The sequence below is a fragment of the Bombus pascuorum genome, chromosome 16 (assembly GCF_905332965.1).
Source record: "Bombus pascuorum chromosome 16, iyBomPasc1.1, whole genome shotgun sequence".
NCBI lineage: Eukaryota > Metazoa > Arthropoda > Insecta > Hymenoptera > Apidae > Bombus > Bombus pascuorum.
Genome location: NC_083503.1, coordinates 6,786,334 through 6,800,190, shown reverse-complemented (window position 1 = coordinate 6,800,190; position 13,857 = coordinate 6,786,334). Strand labels below are relative to the sequence as shown.

The 13,857-nt window shown below is 35.9% G+C and overlaps 1 protein-coding gene across 2 annotated transcripts in view; it reads right to left on the bottom strand.

Annotated features, from left to right (window-relative positions):
* LOC132915155 (lachesin-like) overlaps positions 1-13,024 on the bottom strand; it is a 337,108-nt gene extending 324,084 nt beyond the window's left edge. Inside the window, exon 1 of one of the 2 annotated variants that reach the window (XM_060974868.1) lies at positions 12,963-13,024. The gene's annotated coding sequence lies outside the window, so the exon portion shown is untranslated. The remainder of the gene's footprint in view (positions 1-12,962) is intronic. The other variant, XM_060974870.1, reaches the window with a different exon arrangement.
* Between the last annotated feature and the right edge of the window lie 833 nt (positions 13,025-13,857).

The window sequence follows — 13,857 nt, the reverse complement described above, 5'->3', positions numbered from 1 at the left end:
AAACATACCTTTATGACTTTATGAATCGATACGAGTAACAATAAATTTAAATTTGACGAATCAAAAAATTAAATATTTTAATTCTTATTTTATTATTCTAAAACAAAGTAGTCTACAAATATTTTCAACACTTCTACCTTACATGTCACATGTTATTAAAGTATATCATTGAGACTGTCTCATCTATGAATGTTTATGAAAATGTGAGTTAATTCATGTTTCGTAGAATGTTACGTACGTGTATACGTTCGTTAAAAATATAAATTGAAATCATTAGAAATACAATTTTCCAATTTGGTATCTTTGTTCGAAGAAAGAGAATCCCAAATATTTTATTCACATTTGTATTATTACGTAATTATAATTATATACTAATATATAATACGCGCGATATTGAACAGAAATAATAGAACCTTCCATTTGCAGTCACACAGCCATGTTATGTTGTCTGACCAAATATGTATTGGTCATGTGCAGAAATTACTGACGTCAAACTAATATTTCTATGCTGTTGTGATTCATTAGGTAATTAATTGCTTAGTCGAATCAGTTTGCTAAAGCCATCCATTGGAATAAGTAATTACTTCTGCTGATTAATAGCACATTTAATTCGTATATTTACTCATTTTTCCTCCATGCTACTGTTTTTATTCACAACATAAAACTGTTATTCTATCGCATTGTTATTGCTACAATATGGTTTCGTCGCTTCGTTCTGTTCATATTCATTTGAATAGCGAGAATTTTCACAGATAAATACAGACATGTAAACAATAACACAGATTACAGCAATAAAAATTGAATATCATGGGATTTATGGAAAGGAAAGTAATGTTTTTCGCATGCAAAGTTATATTATTGTATATACGGTAGCTTTTATGTTATAAATATGACTGTTCTAGAAATATGAACTCTGTCTTTATTTCTGTCACATACAGATATGTACAGTGTTTATTTGTGTATTAACTATTACGATAAATAAAAAGATTTATTACATGATTTTACCAAAGTTTGTTAAAATTGATTAAGAAGTCAGTTTCAAGAAGTCATATTTACATAATTGTAAATGGAGCCCTATGTTTAACAATACTAGGCATTCTTAAGAATTTATTATTGCAAATTACTATTATGATTCTGGTTTCTGGAACGCAGCGTCCATCGATGTCATCAATGAAAGAACTTAAGTTTAATAATAAGGAATACAAGTCACTATGATTTCTTCGTACTATTTCACAAGTGGAGTGTGTAAATTTGACTTTACAATGAACAAAGTCCAGCAAGACAATGACAAAATTGTATGTGGCAAAACTGGATGCCTCAATGTTACACAATGTGTCAAGAAAGTGTCTATCATCTTATGGCTTTGGGAGATAATCCTACACCTTTGGATTTGCGGAGATCTGTTGAAAAAGTTTTTTTTTTTTTAGTTTATTTTAGTTTTTACAATTTGTCCTGAAGGACATTTGGTAAAGTATTATATCTTGGTGATTAGGAAAAAAAAAAAAAAATAAAAATATAGCATGTGGGTGGCTACCCCAGCGGGGTGCCATCTTCGTGTTTGCTAGGTTATATCTTTTATGAGATTTATTGGGTGTTTCCTTTTTAGTTTTCTTGCAATGTTTGTTAGTTGAAAAAGTGGACCACAAAATTGACCTCGAGCATTCTATTGCACGTTGTTGGAATACAATGATACTTCACGCATAGACATAAGTACCCTTACACAGACACCCACACAGGCATTTGAACAGGACACTTATACAGGTCATACTCATTACTGTATAAAGAGTAGGTATAGTGGGTAGCCTGAAAGTAACTGGCCAACAATCAACAGTTCTTATATACGTTGTTAATTATATCACTCGCTTATATACATTTGGTTCTGTAGTTCTGTTTAATAAATATCACTGAATATTATTTCAACATAAACATTGTGTCTTCCACAGATTATTACTCTTAACTTCAAGATTAAATTCCAACACACGTACTGCGTGTTTGTGCGCGTATTTATCCATCGATGTATTGCAAAGAACATTTCACACGAAGCAGTGTGAAGAATAATACGCGAAGAAGGTGTACGTTGTAATGTTCACCGTGTGCAAGATTATGTCGTTTGACGAATATTCGATGGTTGGTCGCTAAGAAAATTAGAACACAATCCTTGGAAATGTCTTCTTTACGGATGACAGCTATTCTTTCAGTAGTAATATTCTCGATCGTCAGAATGCCAAGATTTAGGCGTGTAAAAGTTCTCACATTATGATACAAAGGTTCAAGCAGGCTCGAGCAAGTTTGGTTTATTCCATAGCTCGCTTTAACGTGTAGATAAGACCAATTTGAAAATGGAATATATATCATACGTTCACGAGCAGCCAGATAACAACGCACTTGACTTTAAAAATGAAACTGAAAATGAACATAAAATGAAAATAAACGGGTTTTCATACACAAAATGCATACTTGTCATGATGCATCGAGAGCAGCAGAGTAACGCATATGTTTGTGTATTACAACATGAACGTATTAATGAATAACGATGAATATCTTAAAGCATGAATTGCCGCCTATCAGAAGAAATGCATCAGTTAACTGTCTGGAAAGCAATTGTAGCGATTCTGTTCGATTTATTAAGTAATTCTTTTGTAATATGGTTTTCATAAATTTTGTGTATGTAATTAATGCGCTACCATTTCATGAATTTAGCAACAAGTGTAGTCAATTGTATAAAATTACAAGAAATGCAAGTAAAAGTCACAATCGTCTCATTTCAGCTTTTGCAAAAGATTAGATTTTAGAACGTGTAAAATACCACTCGCTACGTACGCATCTTCGATAAAGTGGCAACGCGATGCTTAGACTAAGCTGTCGGATAGGGTTGACCATGATCTATCTCAACATATTGTACTAGGTCATAAGATCATAGCAAGCTTCGCTACCTAAAAGTATGCGATTTTAGGATACGTATGTAAGAAACTGAACGTTCAATCTTCTTGGGTAGTTTTAATTGAATGTCAGAACGTTACTCTGTCAGTCAGTGAAATCGGGTTAAATTCCCTTTTGGAGCAATTATGCTTTATACCCTGACAGTTGCAGGACTGTGTTCGAGTCGCATTCGAGCGTAGTATCCAATCAACGTATTCGTCACCTCGAACATATCTAAACGAATTTGCTCGCTCGAGTCTCATTAAATCTAACCGTTCGACAGATCGAATCCCTCTTTTATAATTTAATTAAGATTATTCGAAGCTACTTTCTATAAGTATATCTTTAATATCATATTACAATATACCGTGTAGTTTGAAAAGGTTTGCTCGTGCCTGGCATTCCTTTGCAAAAGACACTTTACGATTATTCCGTAATTGCTTTCGTCATTCGAGCTGTGGTATTTGACAGTGAATTGCAAGACTGACACGTTTCCTAAAATGTCGCGTCGGTTCGCCCAGCCCTTTTCTTCGCTAGCTCTCGATACAGTCGGTTCGTTCGCGAAAGTTTCCAACTAAAATTTCATCCAATAACTCAAGGCCACGCTTGTGCTTTCGACCGATGTTCCGATTCTCGTAGCTGTAACATAAAAAGTAAGTGTGGAAACCGTAGCGTGATCGATGGAGATTTGTACAAAAAACTTTGTGCAAATTTCACCTCCAGCGTGATTTTCTAGGTCAACATTTTTTATTCAACATATTCTTCTCATCGCAAGGAACAAAAGTCTCGCAGGAACCACGGGTCGCAAACGATCCCTTCTCCCAGAAAGGAACTAAAATTTTAATAATTTTCAAATTGAGCTTGCTCGCAATGCGTTTACTTTTGCATCGAGATGCAGGAAAATGGCACCTACTGTTGCACGCAGGTACATTAGATTCACTATTATATTATTCCGTATCTTCCTTTCTTTCTTCTGTTTTCCTCTTTCCTTCTTCCTCCAAACTCGCGTCTCTACCAGTTTCTCATTAAGATTACGTATCGATTTCGAAGGATAAAAACCGCATTCGATCGAACGTTGTAACTGTTTAACGAACGTAATCTGTTCGATGCAGCTGTAGATAATTTCTTCTCTCAAAGCAAAATATTCAGCGCCATCAAATTTCATGAGCAACGAGGTCGCGCGTTAGGAGCAGGTCTGTATCCTATCCAAACTTATCGTTCAATAACTGGCTGAACGATGGTAATTTGTCAGCGACTTTGTCAACAGTCACAGAATAAATGCAGCGACACCTCTGCCGTCGCATAATTTCACGTAATTCGATAAAAATCGCAAATACGTTGCACCTTTTATCGATGTAGGCAAAAACACGGGAGCAGTAATATAATTCCCAACGTTTACGATACCTGCCCATACGTTTATAGTGCTTGGTCAAACCTTTCATCCATCGCATCTGGATTTCTGTAAGTTCAAATCCTGGCATTTTGTCGATCGAGAAACTGCTTTCATTCGTAAATAACGCACGCTCGAAAAAGTCGCGCTGCAACTTACGTAGCGTTCAATGGTGAAAACTTTGTCTTTGGTTGGAGTGCTTGAACGCGGCGAATTTTGTAAAGTCGTAAGCCTTTCTCTCGATTTATTTGTCGCACCGTCATGTGATTGATTCTCACTCGACTAGTTTATGCAAGTCCAGTAATGGATAAGCACGAACAATTAATCTGTTCTTCTCCTTTCCGCCTGTTAATGCAGGGCAGATCTGCATTCAGATGTCGTAGCATTAATTCTTGATCACCAAGCGGTTAACATAATCTTCTGCACGCAGAGATTTGCCATTATTCCTGTAATCTGTATTTCTCGTTGTTTCATAAATAGTAAGCTACCTTCTCGTTGAATGCGAACCTAATTGTAAACTGTAAAATGAATGAAGCCGGTGCGACTTCTTTTCGGAAGCAGAAGCCATTCGCTACCGCTGATTCTTTTCGGAATTCTGTTCCTCGTGACAAGTAGAATACGTTGCAATAAAAATTCGAGCTTGAAAATCATGTTCGAGGTCAACTTTACGCGCTTCTTTTACAAATCTCCTGTATCGTCGTACACAGTGTTCAGAAATTATATATCATGACTATCGTATCTGAATTGATCTTGAAGTTGAATTTTATTGTCAAACTTTTTCCCGGCACCGTATTCTACTCGTAACAAGAACCAAACTTGTCAAAGGATCTACGGCTCGCAACTCAACCATTCTTTTAGATAGTAATGTCAAGGTTTCATTGGCTCTTACACATTATTTACAATTGTGGTGGAAGTGTAGAGGATTGATAAAACGGAAACGAGAGTTTGCTGTTGCAACCCGTCAAATATATGTAAACTCCCTAGAGTTCACGTGGGATAGGGACTCTTTGTTTTACGGGTAGCACGACTTTTTCTAACGGACAGAGCGACCCTCTTAGGGTTCTACGGACAACCATTTTTGAGAGACACTCTTTTCCAAAGAGCACAGAATAACCATTTAAAATTTTTGAAGATCGACGAAGAAAGATTGCTAGCTCAGGACGTTGAAAATCGATTCTCGATTTTCAGGTAAACATTGTATAGAACTTGTTATTTCGTCTATGTAAATTATTGTTATTTATTGTTATAGACGGATATCAATTGTTGTTTATTTTTTGTATTTTATCTAACTACTTCCACAATAAAACTCGATTTTCAGACTTCAGAATCGATCACCTGAATTAACCCCAAGATTTACGATCTTACATATATTTGAAATAAATAAAATAAATATAGACAATGTCCAAAATCGCTCGTACGAACGTATTCGCAAAGACAGTGCATGGTCGCTCGCAGATAACTCGAATAACTCGTATAATAACTGTTAATAATTGACTCGCTCGCGATCGCGTCCGTTTATTTATACCTGTCGGGGGAGAGTCGGAAAATTCAAATTCGTCTTTGTTCGACGGTTGCACGTAGCGGCCGTGTATCCTAATGATCTTGATATTCCGAGACAAAACAACATGATTTGAATTGTCCTCTGACTCATGTGCCGCTGCACAATTATAATAATACACAATACGCTTACATATTGCGGTCAAATAAAAGGTAAATAACGTGACGTTAACATTATTAACAAGAAATTATTCTTAATACGCGAGACAGAAAATTCTGAATAGAACGAAGCATCCAACTTCGATGCAAATAGAGGCCACTGGGCCTGAAGACTTCAGTTTGAGGTCTGCTGCGAAGAAGTGGGCTCCAAAAGCTACGAAAAGTTGAACAACGAAAGTCATAGAAGAGTTGAGTTTACCTCCGAAGTACATGTTGATTGGACACTTTTGTATTCGGTAAAATCCAATTAATATGCATCTTCCCTGGGCCATCCGAGTTTGGGCATTGCTGAACTCTCGGTCGAGTAGAGCACGGTTCGATCGTCGTAAGAATTGCTTTAGTCTCTTAGAATTTGCTTTAGCTGTCGCGAAACCTCATCAGACACGACCACTGTTACACGACTACAGCTATCTTTATCGGATCCAGTTCCAGGTCGGGCAGGGTCCCTCTGCAAGTGCCAAGTATCGTACAGCAGAGAGACTTCGGAGCGATTACTCTTGCGTCTGGCAACTTCCGGCAAAGCCGATGACGTCGACCTATACAGGTATATCCATCGAGGAAGCATATCGTTTGCGGTCAACAATCCTTGTGCATCGTCTAACCAACGTTTGGCCACAGGTCGTTGCTCGCACGAGACCGACGTTAAGCAGTCCGGTCCCCGTGGAACCAATCAAAGTCATTGATGGGACTAGTGACGCCACAAGTCGAGATCCGTGCAATCTCTGTCACTGGCAAGAACTTTCTCGCGGTCGCATAAACAGGTGTCGACACTCGCTAGGGAGAGCCGTCCGAGAATCGAATCGTGAAAAATCAACATGGAAGACAAGAAGAGTTTCGATCTGCGAGATAGACAGAGATGAACAGAATGCCTCTGTCTCTGTTAAGGCAAGGGACGAGACTCTTCCTGCGTTGCATGGTGGTTTTTCAAGACTCAATTTTCGGACGACTCCTTCTCTGTTTTCGGTATAAGAGTGTCCAGATCTGTTTATACGACCATGGACTCGCGTAAGCAGGGATTAGCCACGGTATTAACCGTAGCCTTTACTCCGTAGGTTGCTTCCGTGAGATGAACACAGCCAAAGGAGCTGGCGCAAGCGAGACACAGCCGCAAAAATGCGGATTGTGCTTCGGCAGTCTCTCCAACCCCTGCAGGAATCTCGATGAATTATGGGAAAGAGTTGAAGAACAAAGGTATGCGATCCCTCAAGTATGCACAAATTTGATTAAAAGTATGCCAAAACGAACTGCAGCCGTTTTAAGTACAAACAAGTTACCTACGAAATATTAATATTTATATTAATACTATTCGTTCCTTACTATTACGATTATAATTTCGCGAGATACCAAATCGCGCCAAAGCGAATCTTTCTAAATAGCGAACCATAATTATCATTTTCTACAAAAAGCATTACATTGCTCAATTTTTATAAACATATATAAGTGTGTATATACATGCATACATTTTTTATTATTCGCGTTACACACTTCTGGTCGTTTGCATTTATTCCCAAACATTTGTGAACTTTTCATACACGAGTCGTGTACCCAAATGATTCCATTATAGATATAACGTCAGGACAATAACATTCGTGATTTTGAAATGCCTGGAAATATAATCTCGAGATAAATTTCGCGCTTGTCATCATATTTTCCTAATTAAATAATGCTTTTTTCTGACACTTTTCCTAATAACGATAAGTGAAATATTTGAGGTGTTCAAGGTGCTAGGTGGATCACCGTGTATACGATTGAATATTCAGTAAAATTATACTTGCTCCTTCCCGATTGAGATATTAATATCGTTTCACCGTGAGAATAATTAGCTTTTAATGCTTCTTTGATGGGACAGAAATCTGTTGATCGTAAGAACTTTAATTACGATAGTTACGTTACGATGGTAGTATCATTGGTTTGAACAGTTTAATCAAAAATTAATTTTAGTTCTCGGGCAACTTGATGTTAAGAGAAGTGTAATGTTTGAATTTCATTGAAAATTAAACATCGAATTGGAGATATCGGTTGCAAGAGCTAATCAGCTATGTAGTTAATTGTGGCAAGCATATTTATTAACGTTGGCACTTTTAGAGAAATTGATCGATCCTTGTTCCCTATCGAAACTTTACGCGTTAACGTACATCCAAGCACAAATCAATGATGTATGATTATAGATAATAAGTTTAACGGCTGATTCGCAGCCCATTTGTGAAGGATAAAACGTTGCTACAGCAAAATATTGCATCACATTAACGTTCTCGTTACGAGTAAAGATAAAAGCAGGTCTTGATATTGGTGTGCCCACCTTCGCCACCTATCCGTTGTTAAACCGGCGCATATTAGTGTGCCCGTTACGTACATTTTAAGCGGCTTTATTAAAATTACGATTCTGTGTTACTAACAAGTTAACATTTTTTACGTCATTATTGTTCTATCGCAACCGGGACCGTATAACGGTCTTAGAACTTTCATTTATTTCGTAATAGCATAGTCGAAACTCGCATTAATGCTTTTAAGAAAAAATAATCGTCAGCTGCGACGAGAACGAAGGATGTTATAAAATGACTATTTTTGGCATCGCTTGGAGTTGAAAAATTCACGCAACACCTATAAGTGTGTCTTCCAAAAAACGAAAGGTGTCATTATCACCTTCCCGAAAAACGATAGGAAACTTGCTAAAAATGAATCCAAATATGTGAATAGCATCATTTGGTACCAAATTCGGTTCCACAATCGAGTGACTAGGAAATGGTGGTTATTTTTCGTATATCGCATGTATTTTGCTTAAGTGCATATTTCTTGCATAAATAGATTCTGAATAAGTACATATTTAGTTGACAATTTATTAAGCGAGGATAAGCGAGAAAGATCAAGTAATCTGTTATTTTACAGTAAAACTCCATTTATCCGACACGGCCGTGTTGGATAACTGGATCAGTCGGATAATAGGAGTCTACTAGTTTTCCCATCCTTCCTTGTTTATCATTCCTATAATCGCAGTTAATTTTCATATAACTGGACTTAACTAAGCTGAAATTTGTAAATACTAAGGTAAAATCCTTACGGCCTGGATTCGGATAATAAGAGCTCAGCAACGTATCTGGTAAATGTCATCAGTTCGGATAAATAAAGTTCTACTCTGGTCCAATTATCTATCGGTAATTTCATCGAGCAGCGTCGCTCCTACTTCCCCCGCAGCTTCAATTACTTCATCTTTGTTTTGTACCGTGTTCTCCTGGTTAGCAAATTGTCTTACAGTTCGGTATTATACCGCAAGAGATTTGAATAATTCAGTTACACGAGCCATTCGATAGTGTTAATAGCGAAACACTCACGGTTGAGAATTTAAATATTGAGAAGACGCCCAAGTCAGAAGATTGCAAACGTGTAACCGTGTCTAACTGAATTAATGCACTGGCAAATAATTGTATTACAGCGCAGGGAGAAGACGTTTATTGCAAAATGTGTGACAAGCAGATTGCATGCGATAGAAAATCGCAAATGAAACAACGCCGAGATACAGGTGTGCGCAGGGAAAATGTTACACAGCGTGATAAACGTACTGCTATTGCTTTGAACAACGATCCAAAATATGAGGCGAGTTCGTCAAGAAGAAAAAGTAATTTTGCTTTGGAAACGTCTCGATAGTAAAGCGTTTGGAAAAATATTCGTCACAATTATATCTGAATGTTCGTGGATGAGATGAAACCGGTCGGTCTATCGCAAATTCGATTGTAGAGAAGCTTTGTAGAAATAAGAAAACGTAGTCTCGTTTGTCGGCCTGAATACAATTATCCCAAACGAATTATGCAAGTACTGCACGTTCTTTAAATTCGTTTTCCAATTTCCGAAGAAAAGATGTTGCTGCCTGGTACGGATACCGCAGCACACGCGTTAAAAGTTGAAATATGTTGCTGGAATAGCAGAGGAGGCCCGACTACAATCACCGGCAGCGCATAAGTCGATATTAACTAGCAAAAAGGTTTTTTAAAACTTCCTTTTCGCGTAAAAAGCTATAATCGATAATTGAAAAAAAACTACTGCAACGTACTATAGTTTAAATTGCAACACAAATTTCGTTGCATACATTTTGCATACATTTTGCATGTATTTTGCATATTTCGATGTATTACATCCGTATAAAGGTCTGCTGTCTACCGATGAGTTTGTATCAATCATGGACCACTGAATAGACATAATATGCATTATTGTTATACTGAAAAGCCGAAATGGCTTCGTCAAGCCGTACATCAGCATCCACAAAGCGTAAATATATGATATGGTACCTTTGGTGATTGTATTATTCGACCATTTTTTATCGATGCCATTTCGAGTGACGAACAATGTGTAAGTTTTTTGAGCTATCAGCGAGTCGATCTATTAGAGAACATTTCCACACCATGAAGATATCGAACGTAGTTTCAACACGACGGATATTCAGCTCCAAATGTATCAGTAGATCGTCGAGCCCGATAATTCTTGCAACGTCGGATCGGTCGTAACGCAGATATTCAACAGCCTGCTCCGACTTTACCGGATCTTACGCGTTTCTCTCTTTGCAAACGCTGGAAATACGAAGGAACGTATTAAAACTGCACGTGCTATACCGGTGAGAAAGTTACAAGAAAAGTCAGAAAATCGTTTAATTCGAGCACATGCTAAAGTAAAATTTTCCTCCGTTAATCTTTTCGTCATAGTTATTTCAGTATTTCCATCAACTGCCCTACTTTTGTGAAGTTTTCGTAATCAAGATCATCAAGATTGAAGGTTGGAAAATACAGTCAGATATTGTTTTCCACTGATATTTAAGTTGCTCGAGTCAAGCAGGACACCCTATATATTAATGAAACGAAATTTGCAATAATAAAATTCAGAATTGTAGCACCACTTTGATAAATTCAAGCTACTAAGTACGCACACACCAGAATCAGAGAAACTAAAGGTCCGAGTTATATCAATTGCTAGAATTAAAAGTGCAATAAATTCTTAGTATACACAGATTATTTGTGTCATGAATTCTATGAGACAGTTGCACGTATTTTCTAATAATAGAATTCTTCAAACTCCATTAACGAGCAGATGATTTATTAATTCTGCATTTTTAACATCCTTTGTATTTATTGACAAGAATATATAGCTCTTACCATTATTATCTGTTACTTTGAAGCTTTGGTCGTATCTATTACATTAGTTCCGGTAATTAATGATATTGTGTTTAAATAGAGAAGCTACATAGAAAATACAAAGTAAGAAAGGTATCGCGCTGCAAGCATAAAAATATTGAATTTATGAAACGCACTGCATAAAAAGCAAGGAAAAGGCGAAATAAATGTACTACTTTCCCTTTCTAAGTATGTCTTTCCTTGTCCAACTGGATCGACCAATCGTATGAAAAATACAAAGTGCCGTTTAAAATATTCAATAAGCATTTCAAAAAATATAAGGTATTGGAAAGTCGCAAGGTGGTCGTTCGACGAAATTATTATACGATAAATTTCACTTTAAACATTTTTTGAATAAAATCAATAGATGACGGGCTATTTCAGGTGATAGTTTATACCGACTCGGTCTGTATTTCTACCGATAATCTTAAAAGATAATATTTAAATATATTAATTTAAGAATATTGTTACGTGGCTATTCTCTAATGCGCGTGTAGACGCGAAAGGCAGAAACCGTTTGCGGCACAGGCAATTGTATTTCCAAACTACTAAGGACCGCTATTGGGATTTATCAAAATATCGGGCGTCATTAATCTAAATTCAGAGAAATTCTACGCTCTGGGATTTTTATGTAACCGGTATCTATGGACCGGCACGGGTATTACCGAGGATTTCGTCAATGGTGCAACCTTCCCCTATAAATCTCCGAACCATCCACTCGTGCCAGAATGAATCTAGACTATATTCAAACGAAGTTCAGTGGAAGAGAGCAGCTGAATATATCAGCACATACCGCGCTCTGATACGCACACATGTAACTATGTGCTCCAAGTGTGAGCTAGAACATCAAGCATTTCGCTGGAAATGAATTTAACGAACTCAATGAAAATTAAGTGGTCGCCTAAAAAGATAAACGAGCGGAAACTTTTGCAGACATTAAACAGTAAAGCGACCAATCTGCACGTACAACATTTAAACTGCAATATGTCATAAACGAATATCACAGAAAATCTACGTAATTTCGTCTATTCTATAACTGATTACAAACTTTGTTATCGCACAGACGTATATCTTTTGATTTATTAAAAATTATTTCTTCGTAGGATAGAATATGATACAGAGTGCTACCAACTGTTTGTCTCGGATAAATATTTTCCAAACAATATTGGACGTTATTCGATAAATTTTCTTTGAAATAATTGTTCAAATAACGGGCATTTGTTATTGGAGAATTCAAATAAAAAACAAAAATAAATTATTTATTATTTAGACAAGTCCAAATACATTACTTAAAATTATGAAATTAATTTTATTTTTCATTCATCATTTATCGGTCGTTGGACAAATGTAGTTTTACCCAAATATATCGGTTTAATCAAAAACATTACTGTGAATCACAATTTATAATTTTGTGCGTCAAAATCAAATAGGCTTTCGGGCAACTTGTTGGATAAGCGAATAGATAAGGCAAAAATAAAAGCTATTTATTCATACGTTGTCATTTGTTTTCCAATCAAATCCAAATAAAAAATAAAATTTCGCTTGCAAATAAGAGATAGCAAATAAATAATTTTTGATATCGTTTAAATGACTTTTATTTAAATGCGAAATCTAATTCCCATTCACAAACGAAATATTATTTTAAGTTGTTTTTTATTATTTAAAAGGTACGTAAAATTTTGCATAAAACAACAATGTTTACAAATATGCAATATATTTATAATTTCAAAAATATTAATAAAACGACGTTATATAATGCAAAAGGTTTAATTTTTACTCACCACTAATACTAGCTAGCGTTGGCACCTTGAATGACTCAAATTGATGGTTTCATCGTTAACCTGAAAAAGGACTCTTTTAGTAACGATGCAATAAACGTAATTGACTTAAAAATCAAATGATTTAGCAATAAACATTTAGTATTATATTTCGTTCGATTACATTTTAAATACTAGATAATCCCTATCAAACAAAATATATCATTTCAGAAATCCGTTGAAACGTGGCAATGGTAAGCGCATAAATAAAAAAGCTAATTTGGATCTAAACGAATGTAAACTATATCGTAATATGGTTATGATGCATTAAAAGTAGAAGATTCTCAAAATATTGTAATGAGTTGACGCTTTCCTTCGAGTTAGCAGATTAATATTTCGAAACATATTTAAATAGACGTGTTTGTTGATAGAAAGAAACTGGACGTTTAACAGCTTTGTCTTTTTATCTATTCTGTAACTAATTATGTACATTAATTTCCGAAACTACGACTCGATCTTTTATAATGAATTTGTGTGCATTTTCATTGACAAGTTCACGATAATTGTATTAAAAAAGGCTCTATTTATATACATAATACCAATACTTTTGTATATAGCTGAAAAAGTAAAACCGTGGTTCGTGCGGAGGACGTGTGACTCAATTTTAAATAATTAGAATCACATGTCATATTAGTATGCTAAGATCACGTTATTTACTTTCTAATTGACTACGAAATATAAACATATTATAAATAACATCGGTGCACGAGCCAATGGAACTTTAACGTCGTTTCTTTTTCAATTTTAACACCGTGACGAGTACAATACAGTTGAATTTCATGGTGATGGTGAATTTTGGTGCAACTTCTTTTAATAATAATAGCTTCACCGTCCCGAAGCTATAGAATCACGCTATGGT